The sequence below is a fragment of the Botryllus schlosseri genome, chromosome 7 (assembly GCF_051294905.1).
Source record: "Botryllus schlosseri isolate E-star chromosome 7, Bs_hap1, whole genome shotgun sequence".
In the NCBI taxonomy this organism is placed as follows: domain Eukaryota; kingdom Metazoa; phylum Chordata; class Ascidiacea; order Stolidobranchia; family Styelidae; genus Botryllus; species Botryllus schlosseri.
The window spans coordinates 11,956,484-11,964,978 of record NC_137242.1 but is presented as its reverse complement, the minus strand read 5'-3'; the positions used below and the strand labels follow the sequence as shown (position 1 = coordinate 11,964,978).

Below are 8,495 nucleotides of genomic sequence, written 5' to 3'. Positions count from 1 at the left end.
ATTCTTCGAAGCCTCCTCCATATATCCTTCGTCAATAAGACGTGAAGTTGGCATAGTCCTTTTCCGCCTAAGAGCCGGTCATTGCCGGTTAAACGGAGGCCTGAATCGTCTCAATATATGCAGTACGGGTCTATGCGATAACTGTGGTTGCCAAGAAACGCTGTCCCCTTTCCTGTTACACTGCCCCAACACGTACACTACAGACGTAAATTGAAGGAAAAGACAGCATACAACCATATTCCATGCACTATGTAAACTGCTTCCCAATCTTTTCCAGTTCGCGACCCGCTTTTCATGTAACTTTCGTTACGCGACCCCCAGACTCGTTTCACCACTGATCGTGGGCGCCAGTTTTTAAATTGTCAGTTATAATTATCAGGCAACGCATAGCGTGAACATTTTTCGGATGGGATTCGGTCCATAATATTGGCAATTGCATATTACTATAAACTTTTTGTCCTGTCTGAGCCCATTGTGACCAGATTTACCAGTCGAACTGAGGGAGGTGGTGTCTTTGAAAATTTCGGGCAGAGAGGCTAATTCATTCCGGCAAGCCCGTTGTTATTACGTTTTGGCATGATTTTGTTTCGTGACCAAACGTCTGTTGTATAGTCAAAAGATATCAGAATCGCCCAAAAGTACCAGACTAAAATATAAGAAGATATTCTTCCGTGTGACGCAGATTGCAAATTGGCATTTATTGACAGAGCGAATGATTTGTTTCCGCGCGGTTCAGATTGCCAGAACTGCAATATTTGCGTCGCGCCAATTGTTTGTTGAATATAACGATACATCGAGCTGGATTGCTACATTTCCCGATCAGCGTTCGCAAAGCCATTGGAGGAGAGAATGTATTTTCAGGCATACACACTAACGCACTGTCCAATTTCATACTCCAATCAAATTGACTGCCACGAAAATCTTGCAGACGAATTATTGTGAGCACGAGAACATGGCTCGTGGCGCCTTTGCACGCAAATTTTTTTTAGAGGAGAACGCATATTTGCTCGTCTAATCTTGAGAAGATACACTCTTAGCGAAAAGAGTGGTTATACACACCCCAAAAGGTGGTACACGAAAACAGAACTTACGTAACCCTGCCGGTGTGAATGACCAGAATCCACCCCATTCCTTGCGGTGTATATCGGATATCTCACCCTAGCCATTAGAATTGATTGGGGCGGAATTTCAATATATACACCCCACTTGAAATCCTGCATCTTCTTCCAAATGGCACGCTATTGCAAATAAACTTTCTTGATTGCATATATTCGATATCAATTGAACCATAATAACATAAAATGGAAACATATTTCGTGAAATAACAAAAACAGAGATCCCAGCGACGGAGAAAAAAATTCACTGAAAATACTGCTGGAAGAACATTGCCCATGTAGTATTGGGAAGTCGCCTCCTCCAGGTTTCCGAAAAACACTCTTGTACGGCGAAGGCTGAGTCACTATCTTCAGCAAGAACTTGTAGCATCATCCTGAAATCAAAATGCATATTCACAACCCAAATAACAGGCACATATGCTAACATGCATAACTTAATGAAAGACCACAAAAATAGAAGCCATTACAAAGTATGTATATTTTCACAAAGTACTTACAAAAAATCAGATGTTACACTTGCTAAGGAATTGCAGCACAGCCTGTGGTCCGATAGGGTGAACTTACCGCTATAGGAAACATGTTCAGATTTTTCACACACGATCACTGTATGTGTGGGCAATTAGGCATCGACAAGATGGAAATTGATGGATAGTTTTCATGCAAACCGCATGTAACAGGCAGACTTGGACAACTAGAAAACGTTCCCTTTTTCCAAATTGGATTGGAATTATATTACAACTACAAGTTTTTTTTCGAATTAGAGTAGAATTAAAATTTGAGCTACACAGTTGGAAATTAGATTAAAATTATAATTCTACCCAACAGTTTTTTTCAAATTAGATTAGAATTAGAATTACTGAAATCGCCAGAAGTTGAATCAAACTCCGTTATCATCAAATCATAGTTCATCTTATGAGCATGAGAATAGCAAATGTCTACTGTACAGTAGGGGTCTTCAATAATGACTTTTTCTTTCAAATCTACTGGCTACTTGATAAAATTGTTAGGTTACCTGATTGAAGCCTAAACACCAAATTTGGTTCAATTCCAACCAGTAGCCGCATTGCTACAGGGAAGAAAGTTTTTTATTTATTATATGAAAATGAACGAAAAAAGATTTAAAATTTTCTGTTCACCCCATGAAATTGTTAGGTTGTCTATAGCAACAATGCTCAACCGATTTGGCTCGATTCCAACCAGTGGAAGCGGAGTTATTGCCGTCACAAAATTTTGGATTTGAATAAAATAGTATTTACGGTGAACGATTCTTTAATCATTTATGACTGTTGTGCCCACCGTAAATACTATTTTATTCAAATCCAAATTTTTCGAAATCAATAACTCCGCTTCGGCTGGTTTGATTTGAGGCAAATTTGGTGGGCATCGTTTCTATAGACAACCTTACAATTTCATGGGTGAACAGAAAATTTGGAATTTTTTTACAAATTTTCAAATAATAAATAAAATACCTTTCTTCTCCTGTAGCAATGCGGCTACTGGTTGGAATTGAACCAAATTTGGTGTTTAAGCTTCAATTCCGTAATCCAACAATTTTACCAAGTAGCCAGAAGAATTTGAGAATAAGGATTCATTTTTAACACCCCTACTGTACAGCAAGCTTGGCTTGTTTCGCACTATACAGTTCTCCTGTAGCATTTCCAGGAAAACCAGACATTAGATTAGGTTTAAAATTAGACCATAGACAGATTTCATACATTCGATTAGAATTGGAATTAGAGCATAGAAACATTTCACAAATTAGAATAGCTTCAATTAGGATAATTAGACAACTAGAATACTAGCAACACCGCCGATATCAGAAATAACTGAATATATTTTTGAAGATTCTTGCTGTTAGCAGTGTCATATGCCATTAGTAATTTTATATTAGTCGCGAAGATTCATATCGCAATTTTCAAGGTAGAATCCTCTGAAAATCTGCGTACCATACTTAACTATTTTTCCAACATTTCGTATTCTACTTCCACTTGGCGTAGTTTTGACTTGTATTGGGAACTGTTGCATCTACTTGTAATCGAGTATAAATTGAAGTTGGTATTTCTACATCGACTTGAGCAGCAACGCTGGTAACTTTGACCATCTCTGCTTTGGTTTACCTCATAGATGCGACTAGGAAAGTTGACATCAGGTGTCATTACTAGGGCAATTTTTTTTGACATGTCAAAAAAAGTCAAAATTAGGTCAAAATTGTAGCGTTAGGTCAAAATTTGTCAAAATTGTTTACAAAATTTGTCAAAATTGTTTACAAAGTCAAACATTTTTTGACCTCTGCATTTCGTTTGTATCGTAGATTTTGCGCTGTCGGTGAACTTATCATTTGATATTTTACAGCTTGTAGCCTACTTTATAGGCTAACCGTTGTAAACGGACCATCGTCTGCTCATTGTGAATCATAAAGGGTCAAATGAAACAAATATGGACATAGTTTTAGGGTCAAAGTACCACAATATCCTAGCTGAAGCAAGAATGCTTGGACATTGCATGGTTCTTATATCAAGAAGCGCAAGCTTACAAATTGTGATATAGACAACATTGTCAGAATGAAGCAACACGGTTTGTCACCAGCAGTGTGCACACAACTTGAGTGTTGTCAGCCAACAAATGCTGCTGTTGAACGTTCTTTCTCCGTTCTTGGCAAGCTATGTAGTAAGGACAGACACTTTCTACCCGAGAATGTAGGAAAGGATCTTTCATTGTACTACAACAAATTATAATTATTTCCACCAGAATACGAAATGTAACTACTGGAATTCTTCATAGGGCCAGATTTCGTTAAAACTAGTTTTTCATGTAAAAATCTGTCAGTTTTTGAGCCAAAAACGTTTTTTCAGGCCAATCTACTTTGTAAGGACAGACAGTTCCAACCAGAAATGAAGATAAGTAGTACAATTTTAACATTATATGCGAAAACACCTAATTTGCATACGTGAGGTCAAAATTTGGTCAAATTTCAGTTTTTTTAAGTCAAGAAAGGTCAAAATTTAGATTTTTTAGGTCAAAATCTTCCATGTTTTAGGTCAAAAAAAATTGCCCTAGTCATTACCAAAGTTGTCATACCTGCTGGCTTGATAACGAGTCTTTCAGTTTTCGCAGCAAACTTCTAAACTCGGTTAGTTCCTATGATATAATCTTGCTCTTGCAGCATGCAGTCTTTAAGCAGCATCCTAAAATTAGAAGAAAATCAGAGAAAGAGATGCGTGGACTTGATTTAAATTTGACTACTTGGTATTAATGCAAAACACGAAACGTTTTCTAGTTGGGCAATATTGACTTTCAGAATGGATTCAAAGCGACCGCAGATACAGGTCTGATTAGAAAACCTTGACTTGCCTTATACATGGAAATTAGCAAATTAGCTGGATGCTAATGATTACCTAGCAATGTGTGCTGTTTGATAACGATCCATCACTGTTTCGCAGCATACGGTTTTATGGTTCAATGCGACGTCGACTTGGTTGAAATGCCCTGACATGATCTTGTATAGTAGCATCCTAAAATTGAAATAATAACCATGAGGTATACACGTTTAGTTGACAATTTGGATTGGATTCTAAACTCATCTGATATGTGCGCTGGGGGTCTTCAAAAATGGATTTTTTTCTCAAATCGTACTGGCTACTTGATAAAATTGTAAGGTTACCTAATTTAAGCCTGCACACCAAATTTGGTTCGATTCCAACCAGTAGCCGCATTGCTACAGGAGAAGAAAGTTTTTTATTTATTATATGAAAATGAATAAAAGAAGATTTGAAATTTTCTGTTCACCCCATTAAATTGTTAGGTTTTCTATAGAAACATTGCTCAACCGATTTGGCTCAATTCCAACTAGTGGAAGCGGAGTTATTGCCGTTGAAAAATATTGGATTTTAATATAATAGTATTTTTACGTTGACCGATTCTTTAATCAGTTATTACAGTTGTGCCCACCGTAAATACTATTTTATTCAAATCCAAATTTTTCGACATCAGTAACTCCGCTCCGGCTGGTTTGAATTGTGGCAAATTTGGTGGGCATCGTTTATAGACAACAATTTCATGGGTGAACAGAAAATTTTGACTCATTTTAATATAATAAATTAAAAAAACTTTCTTCTCCAGTAGCAATGCGGCTGCTGGTTGGAATCAAACCAAATTTAGTGTGCAAGCTTCAATAAGGTAACCTAACAATTTTATCAAGTAGCGAGTAGAATTTGAGAATAAAAAGTCATTTTTGAACACCCCTACTGCACCGCAAGCTTGGCTCGTTTCGCATTCTACAGTTCTCCTGTAGCCTTTTCAGGAAACCCAGACATTAGATTAGAATTAAAATTACCGTAGACCATAGAAAGATTTCATAAATTCGATTAGAATTAGAATTAGAGCATAGAAACATTTCACAAATTAGAATAGCTTCAATTAGTATAATTAGACAACTAGAATATCTAGTTGTCCAAGTCTAGCAACACCACCTGTACCAGGAATAACTGAATATATTTTTGATGATTGTTCCTGTTAGTAGTGTCATATGCCATTAGTAATTTTATATTAGTCGCGAAGATTCATATTGCAATTTTCAAAGTACAAACTTCCGAAAAACTACTTACCATACTTGACTATTTTTCCGACATTTCGTATTCTACTTCCGCTTGACGTAGTTTTGACTTGTATTGGGAACTGTTGCATCTACTTGTAATCGAGTATAAATTGACGGGGTATTTCTACATAGAGTAGCAACGCTAGTAACTTTGACCATCTCTGCTTTGGTTTACTTCATATATGCGACTACGAAAGTTGACATCAGGTGTCGTTAACAAAGTTGTCATACCTGCTGGCTTGATAACGAGTCTTTCAGTTGTCGCAGCATACTCCTAAACTCGGTTAGTTCCAGTGATATAATCTTGCTCTTGGAGCATACAGTCTTTAAGCAGCATCCTAAAATTTAAAAAATAATCAGAGAAAGAGATGCATGGACTTGATTTAAATTTGACTACTTGGTATTAATCCAAAACACGAAACGTTTTCTAGTTGGGCAATATTGACTTTCAGAATGGATTCAAAGCGACCGCAGATACAGGTCTGATTAGAAAACCTTGACTTGCCTTAGCCCAGTGGTTCCCAACCTTTTTCGACCCATCGCCCCCTTTTCAAGGTCAACACAGATCATCGCCCCCAAAATTTTGTGTACCGAAAATTGGGCATACAAACTGTAATCACCGGCGGATTGACTAAAAAAAAGGTCAAATTTTCGGCTCGATGTCTAATTTGACACACTTTTGTAACTAAATTTCCGTGGGTTGACTAAAAAAAAAAAGGTCAGCCGTTTTGACGCGTCATCGCCCCCCTATCGCCCCTTCCTATTTTCGCCCCCCGTCGCCCCCTTTGTCCATTTTCGCCCCCCTGTCGCCCCCTTCATCATTTTCGCTCCCCTAGACCGCCAAATCGCCCCCTGGGGGGCGATATCGCCCACGTTGGGAACCACTGCCTTAGCCTATACATGGAAATTTGCAAAGTAGCTGAATGATAATGATTACCTTGGAATATAAGCTGTTTGATAACGATCCTTTACTGTTTCGCAGCATACGCTTCTACCGTTAAATGTGACGTCGATTTGGTTGAAATTCCATGATATTAGCTTGTATAGCAGCATCCTAAAATTGAAAAAATAACCATGAGGCATACGGTAAACGTTTAGTTGACAATTTGGATTGGATTCGAAAGGCCCACGACATCCGAAATGTGTACTGATGTTGTAGCCTTGACTTGCTTTATGCTTGTAAATAAGCGAGTTAAAGTACAATTTTGTAACTATCCTACGCATAGTATATTACTCACCAACAACATATTTGATTTCACATTCACAGAGTAAGAGTCTGCTACTAATAGCAATCAGTCCTTGAATCTAACAAAAAGCAGATTTGTGCATATGCACAGATCGTGTGTATGTCATATCATGAGTCAAGAAGTGCATATATTATGATTTGTTTATATTGATCGAAAGGATAGTTTGATAAACTTTGGCAAGGCTATGTTTGCTTCTTCATATTGGTCAAAACATTGAAGACCCAGCTAATCCGTGCATTGTTGCACACCGAGTTGACCGCAGTAGTGCGCATTGCTACTCAAGCAATAGATGTCAATTTCTACTCAATGACAAGCATATAGAAGTGGCTATGTCAAATCCATGTCAAGCTGCTTCAAATTAAAATAAATATATGAGCAGAACTCAGAGAAGTAGTTTCAAAAGAAGTAGTCTGGTTGATGGGTCACATACTCTTAACAGATAGTCTGAGTTGGCCACTGCAAAATATGTTCAATGAGGTAAGCCTGTTCCTAGTCAAGTCTCTCATATTCATAGTGATAGCAATATAGCATCGTCATATTTTCACCCATGTCATAATATCATTAACATTTACTGGCCCCAATTTACTGGGATCGAAAGCTTTTATCAAATGTCCATTGCTCACCTCAGATACCATTGCTTCATATGCTTCAGCCCTTAGCTGTTTGTATGTTACACTTGTTTTCTCATGAGGAGAAATCGATAATTTCATTCTTCAAGAGCCCCATGCAAGTCTGAAGTAGAATAGATAATATGTTTACCTTCCTACCATAACATAACATAATATATAATGTGTATATAGCTCAGTGATAATGACAGGGTGATAGGCCTATAAACATAGCTCTGCATAGTCAGTGGTAGGCTACCCTTAACACTTGAACAGGTCGTGATGTGCTTTGGTAATCAATATAACGACAATCGAGTCGATTTTTTTTCAATGCACTTACAAACGATGTTGCTCAAACCCAAATTACCGTAGTTTATAATCATAGCTAATGCTGGACCTGTCAACAGTATCTCCATTAGAGACATTGAGCTACTGTGTCTTGGAGATTGGTATCGGTACTGGTGATACAACAATTTATGTGAATTCAATGTATCGTCACTACCGGTACGTTTAAAATTCCAACTTGCTACATATAATTCTGTTCAGTACAGCTGCGACACTGAGTAACAGGAATCGGATCAGTACTGGAAACGCAACGGAACAAATGTTCTTTACTACAATAGTACAGATACGAAATGTAACTCACCATCCAGATATTTTCAATCTCGAAAGAGGCTTTCTTCACAGATTCACGACGACTAATACGGTCAGTCGATAGCCAAACATAGCAGCAGCTGTTCTGGTGACGACAGTTTGTATATTCCATTATGATGTCACAATTGACTCACTGATGTAATAACTATATTGAAGGATCTCCGGAATATTTGTATGTATACTATAACTGATTTATCGGAAATATGGATTTGATAGCTGTGAAGCTGCATATTGCATCATAATAAGCTTCAAAAAGTCTTGCAGTACTATATTTATCTTC

The 8,495-nt window shown here is 37.6% G+C and overlaps 1 protein-coding gene and 1 long non-coding RNA gene across 4 annotated transcripts in view; both read right to left on the bottom strand.

Moving 5' to 3' along the window:
* The window catches only part of LOC145442220 (alpha-tocopherol transfer protein-like), a 234,018-nt gene that overhangs the window by 80,604 nt on the left and 144,919 nt on the right, over positions 1–8,495 (bottom strand). The window lies entirely within an intron of this gene.
* On the bottom strand, positions 1,254–8,318 carry LOC145442229 (uncharacterized). The gene is made up of 7 exons (XR_013915982.1): positions 8,208–8,318; positions 7,580–7,688; positions 6,647–6,763; positions 5,941–6,047; positions 4,511–4,627; positions 4,194–4,300; positions 1,254–1,489 (listed from the first exon to the last, which is right to left on the bottom strand). It is a non-coding gene; the product is annotated as an uncharacterized LOC145442229 (long non-coding RNA).